The 14384-nt window shown below is 60.0% G+C and overlaps 1 protein-coding gene across 3 annotated transcripts in view; it reads left to right on the forward strand.

The window, feature by feature from the left end:
- The first annotated feature begins 6253 nt into the window (after positions 1-6253).
- Positions 6254-14384, forward strand: part of KCNJ12 (potassium inwardly rectifying channel subfamily J member 12) — a 42340-nt gene continuing 34209 nt past the window's right edge. For all 3 annotated transcript variants that reach the window (XM_077970542.1, XM_001104273.5, XM_077970543.1), the window contains exon 1: positions 6254-6364. The gene's annotated coding sequence lies outside the window, so the exon portion shown is untranslated. The remainder of the gene's footprint in view (positions 6365-14384) is intronic.

Consider the following 14384-nt stretch of genomic DNA (forward strand, 5'->3'; position numbering starts at 1 on the left):
CCCACGAGGAAGGAGGGTCACGGGGCTGGTGCTGGGGCAGAGGCCCTATCTGTGGAGTGATGGCCCCACGTGGGGACAGGGAGGAGGCAGGCAGTGCCCACCAGGGTAGAGAGGGGCTGATAATTGGCCGGATTATCCCAGCGGGGAGGCCTCCTTGGGGAAGCTATTTTTAACTCTGAGAGATGCTGCAGCCACTTCCCTCCCTCTCTTTATTGCCCTTTATTCCTGGGGCCTGCAGGCTTTGCCTGCTTTCCTGGAAGCTCTGTCCCTTTACAGGCAGGGAGGGATGAAACGCTCCCCTCACATACCATAGAGTATGGTCCCCACATGGTTCTGCCAGGCAGGGTTCTCGTGCGCCCCGTTTTAGAGGAGGAGAGAGAGCTTCAGAAAGCTTGAGGGGCATTTTGGAGGACTTGCTGGTCTTTTTACATCTATTGCCTCTACCAGCAGCCCCTTGAGGCTGTTAGAAATTTCCTAAATTAAAAAAGGGATGGTTTTGGCTTATAATAAAAAGCCCACGGGTGGACCTAAGGGGCTCAGACACCAGCCCAGAACCTTGTTTCTCGCAGTATCTCAGCTTTGCTTTCTCTGGGTGGGTCTCATTTCACGCAGACTCACCCTACCTGGGGACAAAGCTGTCCCTGGAGCCCCTGGCCAGCCCCAAAGCCCTGGGAAATACAGCTCCTGCTTTCCTGCAGACCCAGTAAAAGTCCTAGGACTGATTCTCATTGGCTGGTTTCAATCACGTGTCCATCCGTCTACCATTGCTGTGATGCTCACAGCCAGACCTGGGTCACTCACTCACCCCTGGGCCCTGGGGGTGCCCCAGGCCCACAGGAAACATATGGTGGAGAGTATGGTATAGGAGTAGGGAGACCCTGCGAACAAGGCTCTCAGAAGAGCAGCTTGGACATGGGAGGACTTGGACCAGCGTCCAGCATGCCTCTAAGTCTCTCAGCCAGGACAGAAACCCTGACACCCAGGCCTGCCCAGGAGATGCCAGATGGAACATGGCTAAACGTCCTGGCCTCAGCTCTGGCCCTGGTGGCTCCCTCCTGGCCACAGTGAGCGCATCCTCCTCCCAGCTGCTCCTCCATCATAGGGCGGGGCCACGGGAGTGCCGGAGCCCGCACACGGGCACACGGGAAATAAGTCAACTGGTCAGCTCCAGGCCCAGCTGATCAATGCCTGCCTCCTGACGGGGCAGGAGGGACTCAGTGTCCTGTTTCCAGGGCCGCCAACCGTTACTGAAGTTCTGTGTGCCTCGGATCAATGCTGCAGGGTCAGCCAGGGGCCCACGGGCACCTGGGCAGGGGGAGGGGCGTGTGTGCATGCACGTGCGCATGTGGGTGTGACTGTGTCCTGGGTCTGAGTCATGTCCCCACAATGCTCCTGGGGGCAGCCACGTCCTCTTGGGCAAGTGCTTCTACCCATCCGGGCATCATGTCTCTGTCCATCTGCCTGTGGCCTGTGGTGCAGGTCGGCATTTAGCCTGGAGCCTGGTGCATGGCAAGTGGAGAGTGGGCATTGGCCCTTGTCACCTTTGCTGTTGTTAGTATCATCGGAGTGTCTAGTGACAAAAGGTGTTGAGGGAAGAGACTGGGCTGAGGGCAGGGCTGCTGGAACTGGTCTTTGCTTTGTGGCTCACTGCCTGAGTGACAGAGCCTCTTTCTGCCTTGTCCAGCCAGCGTGTGGACCCGGCTCAGGTGGAAAGCAACCCCACCAGAAGTGCGTATCCCCAGAACCAGCCAGCACAGGTCCTCCTGCTGGCTTTATGGTGGGTGGGGGTGGGAGGCAGGGTGAGACCCTGGCCACCTGCCTGGAGGAGGGGGCAAGGCTTGTGTTGACAGACAGCCTGTGATTGCAGGGGCCGGCGCGGCTCTGTGATGGTGCAGGTGGAGTTGGGAGCGGCTATGAGAGCCAAGCTGCGCAGAGCAGGGCGGCAGAATCCCTCATGGATGAGACTGGATGAGACGTTTCTGAGCCGGGTCTGTTGGCACTTGCTCTGCACTCCCTGCAAGCCCTCGGCGTGCGAGGTCCTGGGCTGCAGACACGCCTGAAGGACACGCTCCCGCCCTCATGGAGGTGCCATGATGGTGCAGGAGATGACAGTGAGCCAGACACCTTAGAGAGTGGCCAGCTCAGGAAGAAAGCAAGCTGGGCACAGCAGATGAGTCCTGGTGGTCGGCAGGCCTCTCACAGCCGTGCCGTCGCAGCTGCCCTTGCAGGCAGGGCAGTTCAGAGAGACAGTGCTCCTGATTGAGGGGGAGGCAGGCACCAAGGCCCAGTGACAGAATCAGGTTCCTGCTGTCCAAGGGCCTGGATGAGAGTGGCTGACGGGGACGGTGTCTGGGGCCTCAGGGACTTTTGCTATCGCTCCTAGAAGGGTTAAACTGGCCGTGCTGAGAGCTCATTTTACATTTTGATAGTGGGAGGACGTGAGGGCCAAAGCCGGGCCAAGGTCTAGGGTGGGCAGGGGAAGTCTCAGTGGGCTCTCGGGAGGAGGCATTTTGGACGGGAGGAGATGCTGGGACTATGGGGGGCACTGGGTGCAGCTGCCTGTGGGACGAGCAAAGCCGCCGGGGAAGGGCCGTATGGTTTTCACATCTCACTCGGTGATGGACTTGTGCCTCCCACAAGCGCATCGGCATTGTGGCGTCAAGATGTGACTACCACAAGATCTGGCAGCTGCTGTCAAGAGGCTGCAGCTCTGGGGCTCCTACACACAGGGCAGCAAAACCAGCCTTCGGGACACCTGCCCCGGACAGCTTAGCGGTCACAGTGGCAACCTCCCCTCCCTGGGCCTTGCTTTCCTCAAAACAAAGGCATGATTCCAAATGAGCTGAGGAGCTCTTCTGTCTCCTGGGCCTGTGGCTCCGAGGACACTCAGATAGATATGCAAAGGCGTCTTGAACAGCCAACACGCCCACCCGAAGCTGGGAGAGACTGGGCTGCAAACAAGCCTCAGTCTCTCCCCGGTCTTGGAGAAGCTCCCATCCTGGAGGGGAAGAAAGAATCTGGGATCAAGGGAAAGCCAGGTGCAGGGCACACAGTTCGGCGCGTTGGGAAGGTGGGTGTGTGGTGGAACAGCTGACTGCTGTTCATCTCCTTGGCCTCTCCCATGGCTGTGCCAGGGAGTTACTACTCTCACGGCCTCGGCTGTCGCTATCACCCCCATGTTACAGAGAGGGAAGCGGGGCCTCAGCAGGGGACGTGTCCCAGGTCCCCTGCTGGGCAGTGTTGGCACTGGGCTCAGTCCATTTGGCCTCACCCAGCCACTCTCGACACTATAGGACTATAGGGGGCAGGATGTCCCCTGCTCTGGCTTCAGGCAGCATCCCGGGAGGGCTGTGAGCCCCTCTGCCCACGTGGGGATCCCTGGGGCAGATGTGTGAGCTGCTTAGAGAGACATGTGCCTATATCTCTGTGTCCCAGCTTGTCCTGGAGGGAGGCTGGTGCCCAGTGGCCTGGCAGAGGGGGTTTGCTTTGAGAGGCCCTTAATGGCTGCTTATGGGTTGCAACTACAATTAAGAATTGAACTCTGACCTTGCAAGTGGGTTGGGAGGGTGGGATGTGGAACCCAAGGGAGTGGCCCAGGGACTCAGGCTGGCCTCTCTGTTGGGTGACCTAGGGCAAGACACTTGTCCTCTTTGTGAAATGGGTCTGATAATGGCTCTGGGGGCGGGGGTGGGGAGGGGCGGAGACCTGGCCTGACTCACACTGGCCATCTTGGGTGGCGCGCCCCTGGGCAGGGGCCCTGTGTATGTGCGTGTGTGTGTGTGTATGTGCGCGTGTGTGTGTGTGTGTGTATGTGTGTGTGTGTGGTGTGTTGGGCTGTTCCAGGCTTGCGGATGCCCTGGGCACAGCTCCTTGTCCCAGGAGCTGTCAGAATCTTAGACCCAGAGGAGACCTGAGGTGCTCCCGTCCATTTCCTTGCCCCTCTTTGGGCCCCCAGAGTAAGGCCTCGAGGGAGGGATGTCTCAGGCCCCATTCCTCTTGGGACAGCTGAGTGACCTCTGAGGGCGGGAGCTGGTTCGAGGCTTCTTCCGCAGCTGACTTGGGCTTCCCCATCTGGGAAATGGAGCAGGGGCAGGTGGGGAGCTGAGTCATTTCCCTCCTTGGTCACTTGGAGGGAGAAGGAGGAAGTTTCCTGAGAGCTTTTGGTCCCCTGAGAGGCTGTTCTCCCAGGAGGAGGAGGAAACCAGGACACAGTGTGCCAGGCAGGGCAGGGTGGGGGCTGCAGGCTCCTGCGACGCCCCTTCTTTCTCCACTGCAGCCCTAAGTTGGCGACACACCTGATTTTGAGTGCTGGCTCCATCATCTGGTAGCTCTGTAATTAAGCAAGTGACCACCCCTCTGTGCCTCAGTTCCTTCATCTGTAAAATGGAACCAAGGAGCTTATCTATCCCAGGGGGCCACAGTGGTAATGAAATAATTCTAGCTGGGTCTGCAGCACAGAGCTCAGAACATATTGAGCGCTCCGCCTGGCTGTTTTACCAGCCAGGTCAAGTGCTAAGCACTTTAGATAGACTCATCTCATTTAATCCTTGCTACAGCTCCATGAGTGTAGTGAGTTCTACTGACAACAGGGAAACGGAGGCACTGAGTGGTGAAGTGAGCTGTCTCCACAGCTAGTCAGTTGAGGAGGTGGGATTCAAACCCGGGGCAGACTGATGTCGGTGAGTGCTGGGCTGGATTGCACCCACCGCTGCCTGGGGCCAGGATCCTGGGGCTGGTGGGGCCTGCAGATCACTCTGCTCTAAGCCGCCAGCAATCTGGGCGCGGGCCAGAGAGCCGTCCTCCTTGGTTAGAATCCTGCAGCCAGTCTCCCTGCTGTGCAGACACATAATTATATTTCACATTAAAGGGGAAGCTGGAGGCCAAGGGGGCCAAGGAGCCCTTTGAGGCTCATGCTCTGGGCACAGACTGGCCTCCTCGGCCCAATTCTGAGGCCCTAGGGCCGAGCTGGGGGTCAGACTGGTGACAAAATGGGGTTTCCCTGGGTCAGTGTACAGGCGAGCAGGTCTGTCTGCCAGGATGAAAGGCTTGGCCCCTGCGGGAGGCTCAGAGATATGAGGACCAGACAATAGGCCTCAGAAGGCTGGGAGGGCAGGGCATTTGGGGACAGGTTGGGAAGAAAGCCTGAGTCTCCAGAGACAGGGGCTCGAAAGAGAAGGGGGTCACATGGGGATCGGGTCAGCAGAGAGAGGTCAGAGGTCCAGGGACGAGCACAGAGAAGGCAGGAGATGGGAGAAGCCAAACAGCTCAAGATGGAGAGGAGAAAAATGCTATTAGGGTGGGATGGTGTGTGTAGAGGGTGCGTGCCTGGTGTGCAGGGGGAAAGGGTTCTGTGGGAATGCACAAGCTTAGACCTGTGTGTGCGTATGCACACGTGCAGATGCCTTCCTGCATGTGCACACTAGCGAGTGTGCACCTGTGCACCTGCGAACATCATGCATATAGGGGCATGTATCCTGTATGTTTATGCCTGTGTGTGTGCTCGTCATGCACCTGTGCGTGCGCGCGTGTCCCCCGGAGGACGTGCCTACATGTGTGTGTATGTGTGTGTGCGCGCATGTCCCCGGGAAGACGTGCCTCTGTGTGTGTGTGTGTGTGTGTGTGTGTGTATATGTGTGTGTGTGTGCGCGCGCGCGCGTCCCAGTGCGCAAGTGGCTGGCGGTGTATGTGTAGGGGGCGGCCCGGGACTAGGAGGGGCTCCGGGCCAGGCCAGAGCCATGGTAGGCGGGTGCAGCGGCGGCGCGGCGCTGCGCGGCGCGGGGCGGGCGTGCTTTCCGCGGAGAGTTAGAGGAGTTGCCGAGCTGAGCTCCGGTGGAGCGAGGCGCTGAGCTGGGTGCGCGCCGAGCCTCTGCCTCCCGCCGCCTCCTCGCCCTCCATTCCTCGCTCCTCGTCTTCTCCGGGCCACGCCGCCACTGATGCCGCCTCCCTGGGAACAGTAGCCGGGGGAGGGGGACTGGCGCGGTCGGAGCCTGAGCGGAGGTGCCGGGCGCCCAGGCGTAGGGGAGCTCGCCGGGCCCTGCCCGAGATCAGATAACAGCCGGCGGGGGAGGGGGTGGGCCGGCAGTGCTCACAGCCGGACCGAGGGACCGACGCCAGCCGCCCCGGCCCGAGCGAGCGCCCAGCGGCCGGGGGCGCCGTCCAGGCGCGCGCCCCCGACCCGTGGCTGGACCAGGGCGATCCGCTTTGCGGACAGACGTGCCCCTCGGCATGGAGCGCCCCCGGGAGCTGCCCTGAGGCGGTGGCGGCAGCGGCGGCGATGCAGCCAGCGCGGCAGCTGCCGGGGCCAGGAACGGCCGCCCGGAGCTGGGAGGACGCCGAGCGCGCCGCGCCCGGGCCACTGACCGAGGTAAGTGCGCGGCCGCGGGCGCATGGTCCCTCCCGGACCCGGCCCCAGTTCCCCTCAGGCCGCCCCCCGCCTCTAGCCCGGCCCGGAGCGAGCACGAGGTGGTGCAGCAACAGGGAAGGTGGAGCGGGAGGGTGTTTTCTTCCTCTCGTTTTCATTTTTTTTCCTCCCTTGGTGAGACATCGGAGGAAATGCTGACTGCGAGCTTTTCTTTTCCTGCCATGTCTCCGGCTACCACCACAAGGAACTTTGCTCCTGGCTAACCTTCGTCCTGGGGGGCGCTCCAGGAAACTTTGAGGAGCCCTCGGCTCCCCTCTGGCTGGTTTGCACGAGGGGGCTCGGGAGGGAGCGTGCGGAAGCACTCTGGCGCGCGGCACGGGTCCTACGCGTGACCTTCCCGGAGACCCCGCGATCGAGGTGGGGCTCGGAGATGGGCGCCCGGGCTATATGAGCCGCCCGGAGAATGCCTCCCGTCAGAGACCTGCGGGTCCTTGGAGTCGTGTCTCTTTCTCACCTCCTGTGCTGTAATGGAGTAAAAATATTCTGGAAATGATTCCACGCCAGCAAGTCAGCCAAGTCGAGGCTCCCTTTTGCTTTTAGAAGTCGGCCTTGATCTCCGAGGGGATGGCCGCTGGCTGAGAAGCTCCCAGGGTTTCAGGGCCAGGGTCCACCCTGCGCGCACATGGCCTCTCCGGGTGCTCTGGGGGAGCGGGGCGGGAATCAGGGGCTCTTGGGCAGAGGCAGCTGGGGTGGGGCGCTCTTGAGGGGTTCAGATGGGAGTTGAGGCCCAAGCGAGTGTCTGTGCCTCGGTTTTGATCCAGCGTGCTCATGTCATGTGAATATTTTAAAACCTGTGATCGGAATGGGGGTCAAAGTGTTTCTCTGGGGACGGTCTTGTCCTGGGAGGTTTTCTTGCCTCTTCACAGCCTGGGCTCGCCGGCACCTGGGACCTCCCCCTCCCCATTTCCCAGGGGGCGTTCCCATCTTAGAGTGCCGCGCTGCCTGTGGCCATTTCTAGTTTCTTTTTTGCTCCTCTACACCCAGGTTCGAGCCCTGCAATGAAGCCCTGGGGGACCTCCTGGCCCCCACATCTGAGCCCCCAAACCCGGGTTCACAGGCTCCGTCTCCTGGAGCGCCGAGGCACCCACACGCCGTTGAAATCGGCAGCCGCCTTTGGAAGGTGCGAACCCGGGAGGCGTTAGCCTTGGGCCTAGCCTTCGCCCTCTCTGAGATGCCAGAGGAGGGCCGGTCCCTGGCCGCGGGGCTGGACCTCAGCCTCCCTCGCGCTGCGCTGCACCTCCGCGGCCCCTCCTCGCGCAGCTCCGCCCTGGACCGCCGCCCTGTGGCGGGCGAGGGTCAGGGACGGGAGGTGCAACTCAGCCCTGGGCGCCACCGGAGGCTTGCTCTCTTTTTGAGGGGTATCCCTCTTGTATTCTAAGAAGAGCCCTTCAGTGTCGCTGGGACCCCCCCCCCAAAGAGACTTCTCAGCAAAGTCTGCCCCTCAGTTCTCTGGTGGCACCCCCGACCAGACAGGGGACCCGAGGTTGGCCGCTCTAGGAAGGGGGACCCTGGGCCTGCCATTTGGTGGGGCCAAGCCCCCCGAGAGAGAGCAGGGAGTGAGGGGGGAGGGCACTCACTCGAGCATCCTGGAGACAAGGAGGGTGGCTCCAGAGTGCTGGGCCACAGGGACACCTCTCTTCTCCATTGGAGCGCCCTTGTGGGCATACAGTAGGCAGTCTGTAAATGCGGGCTGTTGACCCAGAGCTGGTAGGTAGGGACTCCAAGTCCTCTATCACCTCGTTTTTCCCCTCCCAGGGGAGGGCATGGCTGACACCCCCCATCCCCAGCACTGAAGGGGTGGAGCCTTCTCTGGGAGGGGCAGGACCGGAGCTGTCAGTCCATCTCTGGACACTCCCCCTGCAGCTAGCCTGTCAAACCCCCATAGTGTTTCCAGGCTGCCCCGGAGAGGACCCCTCCAGGATTGTGCCTCAACTGTGCTGGAAGGAAGAGATGCCTGGGAAATGACGGAGGGGTATTTCCTAAAGCCACGCAGTAGGTTGGGTTTGGACAGATGCCTTCACCTAAGCTCTCTCCAGGCCAGGGACTTACCCCGCCAGCCTTCTTGCCCCAGAGCCATGGTGTCCCCATCCCTGGGTCTCCTTGAAGCAGGACAAGGTAACACTGAGTGACCCTGCAACAGCAAAATAATAATGACAGCAGTGATAACAGTAGTAACAGCAGCAGCAGCACCTGCAGCTCTGCAGCACTGGGGCCGGTTCTGCCTATGGGCAGTTTTCTCTGCCCAGCCAGGCCTCCGGTACTCTGGGCCACAGTTGGCAGTACCAAGCATGGCACCCGGAGGCCTTGGCATACAGCTGGGGCGGAAGTGACTGCATCATTACTGTCATCAACCTCTGTGGCCCTCGCCAGGTCCCTAGGCAGAAGGCTACTGGTACACACGGTGCCCACCCAGTGGCCACCCTCACCCCCCTGCTCCCAGGCCCAGGTCTGGGCAGGGCCCTTCCTCCAACAGGTGCAGTTGGTGCCTGTGGCTGGGCCCTGGCCAGGGCTTTACTGTGACCGACACATGGGCACACCTGCCCCTCCCCTGGGCCTGCCCTTGGAGCCCTGCCACAGGCTGGCACGGAGGAGAGTCAGGGAGGGGGCAGCTCATGGGCAGCAGGAGGGCTGGAGGCTTGGCCAGCCACATGGAAGGTGCAGTGGGCAGGGGCTCAGCCCCACGGGATGGCTGTGCCGGGAACTGGCAGCGTGATGGGGACACAGCAACAGGGAAAGGCTGAAGATAAAAGAGAGCCGGCCTGAAACTGGGCCGTGTGCAGGTTGGCCAGAGCTTCAGAGGCACCATGGGGTTGGGGGTGGGGGGGGGCTGGCAGAGGCAGGTGGGTTTGCTGAGGTGCTGAGCTCGGGGCAGGACCAGAGTCCCCGCTGGGCACCGGCCAAGGACCCAGCCCTGGGTCAGCTGACTTAATTTCCTAATGGCCTGCCAGTGCAGAGAGTGGCATCAGCTTCTGTTGTGCAGACAGGGATTGGAGGCCAAGGGAGGCACCAGAGGCACCAGCCTGTAGGGCTCAGACCCAGAGCCCTGGTGCTTTCCCAGGGACAGAACTGCACCTTCCCCCATTCCACAGACGCGCGGCTCAGGGGCACTTGACTGTCAGGCTAGCTTTCTCCCTGCCTTACCACCAGGCGGGTCCCACACAGGGCCTGGGGCCTGCGTGCCATCCCAGCTCCTGGGAGCTGTATTCCTTGCACCTAGTGAAGCCCTGGCACACAGTAGGTGCTCAGTAAATGCTCGAAGATTCCATGTCTGGACTGCTTCTTCCAGCCACAGAGGCCTCGCTGTGCTGGCGAGAGCTGTGGGGGCTGAGTTCTGGGGCTGGAGACCCCAGGCCCTGTTGCCTAGCTGTGGCCCCTGTGCAAAGTAGGCATACAGAAGTGCTTAATAAATGGACATTGCATATGGGGAGACCCAGCCCCTGCCCTCAAGGATTTCACTCTCTCAGAGGAGACTCTTGGACAGACTCAGGGGGGCAAGAGAGACAGGTGTTGCACCCAAGATGGCGTCGCTCTTCCTGGCCTCAGTTGATCATCTGTGAAGTGGGACGGGCTCCCGAGAACGCCCCGGATGGGGCAGCAGGAATGTGAGACTTGGAGTGTGCCTCTGGGAGTTGGGGGTGGGGAGGGGCTGGTCTCAGTAGAAATGGATGTGTGGAGAGGGGTATCTGGGAAGGAGGCGTTGTGAGCATTTGTGGAGCCAGAGCCTGGGGAACTCGTCATTTCCCCATCCAACCTGCCCTTGGGCATGTGGGGAAGCAGGCCCAGGGCAGGGCAGTGATTTGCTGCAGCAGTGGGCCCCAGACGCCAGTGGGCCCCGATGCAGGCCTCCTGTTTCCTGGTGCATCCTCAGAGTCCCCCAATCCCCACCACCACCACCACTGGTGCTCCATCGCTCACCCCTTCCTGCCTGGCTGCTGAAGTGGCAGCATGAGGCTGTGGGGACCTTGGGGATCCCCGCCCAGCCCTCTAATTAGCCTGCAGCCATGCATCATTGGACATGGTTCCATTTGCTTGGCCAGATAGGAGTGGAAGCCCCTTTCTCAGCTGCCCCAGGGAGCAGTTTCGCCTTGGCTGTCCATTAATGCTGTCCTAGGATCGGTGGGCACAGCTTCCTGGATCCTGCCTGACTACCCCCACCCACCTAGACTGAGCCTTCCCTCCTGCTTGGGCAGCCAAAGCCTCCCTCTCCTGCCCTCACCTGCAGCCCAGGCCTCTTTAAAGGACTCAGGCTTGGAGAGGGGCCAGGGAACAAACAATAAAGCTTATGGAGTAGAGGCTTCTACCAGAGCCACTCTGGGCCATTGTTCCTTGAGCACCTACTATGTGCCTGGTGCACTCTGGGCGTCAGGGCCCTCTGTTGATTCCCACCACACTCCTCCCTGGGACCCTCAGGGCCCTGCACAGTCTGGCCTCACTTCCAGGACTCTTGCTCCCTCCCCGGGGCCACCCTTCTGCCTGCCTTGCTGTGCTTCCAACAGATCAGGCCTACTCCTACCTCAGGACCTTTGCATGTGCTGCTGTCTCTGCCCAGAATGCTCTTCCCCAGATCTCAGCATGGCCCCTCCCTCACCACCTTCGTGTCTTGCCCAGATGCCACCCTCTTTCCAAGGCCTCCCCTGATTCCCCTGTAGGACACTGCAGCCTCCCTTTCCCCCATGTTCCTTTTCCTGCTTTATTTTTTCTCTGTAAAACTTAATGCTATCTGCCACAATATGTTTTATTTGTTGATCTTGTTTACTGTCCATCTCTCCCTTGGAATAGGATCTCTTCTTTTTGGACCTGCTCTACCACAGCTGTGTCCCCAGTGCCTAAGCGGTAGGCAGGAGATGGCAGGCGCCCAGTAAACACAGAGAGTGAACTGGCTGCTTCCGCCATGCCTGGTGCCTGACATGCAGTGAGTGCTTGGTAGCAATGGTAGCCAGCATTATCAGCCCATTCTGCAGATGAGAAAACTGAGCCTCAGAGAGGTCACTGTCCAAGAACTGTGGCGCTTGTCGGTAGACATAGCTGGATTCTGACCTTTTCTCTGAGTCTTTGGCCTGCTGTCTCTCTGTCTGGCTGAGCGGGAGGGAGATGACGCTTCCTTCAGGCCCTCGCTCTGGGTGGAGTGCTTTGTATCTGTAGCCTCACTGCTTCAAGCTCCAAGCCCTGCTGTGTCTCCTAGCACTTGGCCTGCTTCAGCTCACGACGTCCCCACCCCATTCCTTCCCAGGATCACAAGCCATTCCCATTGCAGATCCCAGCAAACTGAGGCCTGGGGTGTGGGGCCTCTCATATCTCAGCTGATGGCTGAATCCTTTCTCCTGCCTTCAGCACGCATGTGTGGAGGGCGACTGAGGGGGTGGGGCTGGCAGGGAGGGGACAGTGACTCTGTTTCTTGCCCAGTTAAGCATTCCAAACTCCCAATGGTCATTGAGTTTCATGTCAGTGCATTTCATCTCTCCTTTCCAAGCTTTTTTTTTTTTTTGAACAGGACACCCAGGTTTTAAAATGTTTAAAAATGTTTGCGATTTGCAATGATCAACTCTAGCGGCTTTAGTGACCAGCAGTGATCACCTCTGCAACTATAGAGACTGGAATGCCTTCTGGTTGCCTGAGCACAGCCTGTCCCTCCTCCTCTGAATGTCCACGTTGCTTCAGAAAAGACAGGGCTGGCGGCCCCTTTTGTGGGGAGCAGACAGGTTCTGGTCCTGGGCCTCAGCCAGGTGTGCCCGGTTGGCCAGGTGTGTGGCCAGGTGTGCGGACGTGGGGAATTGTCTCCTGAGGCTCACTTGGGGAGTGGGGGCAGAAAGGGAAACCAGGTAACATGGGGATTGGCGGCAGGGATACTTCGCAGCCCTCCCTGCTTCCACCCCAGTGGGCAGCCTGAGGCCGGAGAGGGTCCCCACAGCCTGAGGTCACACAGTTCCCAGAGGAAGGCTGGGGCGCAGCCTTGAGGCCACAGACCCTCTGTCCCTGAAGCCTCCAGGCAGCTGTTTGGGGACTTGACAGGGGAGGGCCGGGGAGAAGGGAGTGTGTGGAGACTGGGATGTGTATGATAGAGAGGCTGAAAGGCCGGGGGCAGGAGAGGTCAAGGGGGATGGGGTGGCCTGGTGGCCGGAGGCGTGCCCTTGCCCCTGCCCGCCCCACTTGCTCCAGCTGCAGCCGGGCCCGAGCTGGCGGCTCCAGGCCTGCAATTCTCCAGCACTTAAAGCAAAAATAAATCGCTGCCAGCAGCTGGCGTTCTGTGTGGCAGCAGCCGAGCCGCCCCCGCCCCGACCCTCTGCCTCGGGGTTTCTGGTTCCAGGCCAAGTCAGGCTTCCATTCAGGCCTGGGGGCTACCGAGGCCAGGGAAGGCCCAGGGGAGCTTGGCGTGGCCAGAGGGGGCGGGTTCTGGCCTGATCACAGGGAGGGCAGAGGCAGATGGAGACCTGGGGCTTTCAGGGGTGCTGGGATCTGGGGCAGGTTGGGGATGCTCAAAAGTAGGGCTTCTGACAGTCTTGGGTCTTGTAGAAATAGGGCCTGGAAGGGGCAAACTCAGGGGTCATAGCCACCTGTTTGGCCCTGGGGATCCCCATTCACAAGCCACCCCCAGCCTGTCCCCTGGGTGTCCCTTTCTTTCCATCCCCTCCATCCTTCCCAGAGAATCCCAGAGGTCCTAGAGGTCAGGTATTTGCGTGGTGGGCTTTGAGGATGCAGGAGTTTGGCCTCATTCCTGAGCTCAGCAGGTGGCTGGGGATGTGGCCTGCACAAGACCCCTGCCCTGGGGGACTGACATCTCAGTGGGTGGGGCAGGATGAAATAGACAAGAAACACATGAGCCATCACAGACATTGTCGTATTTTGTTGAATATGACAGTTTTTAATTATAAGAGTGTTATGTGCTCACAGTAAAGTGATAAACGGTTGCAAGGGGAAAAGTGAATTTCTCCTTCTCACCCCCTGCCTCCCCCACCCCCAAAGCTTCATGTCCTTGCGGTGACCATCATTAGAGAGCCTTCTGGGTTTCTCAGTGCTTATGCAGACGTGAATATGTAAATAGAGGCATAGAAATGTGCTAACATCTAAGTTGCCTTTGTTTTTTTATTCATGTGGGATCATTGCATACATGTCATGGTGTCCCCTGCACCATGCGTGCTGCTGTGTGGTGCCCGTGCCCACTGGACCCAGGGGTCTCATCCTGTCTTCCTGGGCGTGGGTTGAGGACTCAGTCTTAGGACCGTAGGATCTTTGTGGCATCTGAATGCACAGAGCCACCGAAGTCCGTGAGTCATGGGTTCTTTTCGTTGTCATTTTAGCGGCGTTGAGACGGAGATCCTGGAATTGCAGGATTGGTGCTTTAAGTACCAGGAGAGGTATCCAAGTCCTCGCCTGGGTGTCTCCTCCCTCAGATCCCTCTGGGAGTCGGGATAATCCAGATCCCCTGCCTCTATCCCCAGAGCTCAGAGGGTCTGGGGGGCTTGGGAGTCGCAGCCCAGCCCCTGCTGCAGTCAAGCCCCCTAGGGCTTCGGGACCTCCGGGCAAACCGGCTCCCACTCAGGGCGGAGTAGACACGCTGGAGCTCGGAGAGGAAGTGCTCACCGCTGGTCCCGCTGGGGTCCTTGCCTCTCTTGTTCCCTTAGCCCTGACCTCCTGGAAACAGGGCCACTTGCTCCTTCACTGTCTTCAGGCTGGGGCAGGCCTCTGTGTGGGGAATGTCACTTTGACCTGTCTCCAAGCTTCCGCATCTCACTGTCTGTCCCCTCCTTGTCGTTCCTTGGAACCTGGCCTGAGACGCAGCAGGATGGTCCCGCCTTGCTCTACCGGGGCCCCTTATTAGAAACGATCTGATACACTGATTGGGAGAGTGACCAGTCTGTGGTCACTCTCAGTAGCTGTCTCAGTGTCTGTGGGGATCAGATAAACCTGACGCCCTTCTTTTATGAGCCTCAGTTTCCCTGTTTGTGAAACGGGGAGGCAGTCCACT

Source organism: Macaca mulatta, chromosome 16, assembly GCF_049350105.2.
Source record: "Macaca mulatta isolate MMU2019108-1 chromosome 16, T2T-MMU8v2.0, whole genome shotgun sequence".
Taxonomy (NCBI): Eukaryota; Metazoa; Chordata; class Mammalia; order Primates; family Cercopithecidae; genus Macaca; species Macaca mulatta.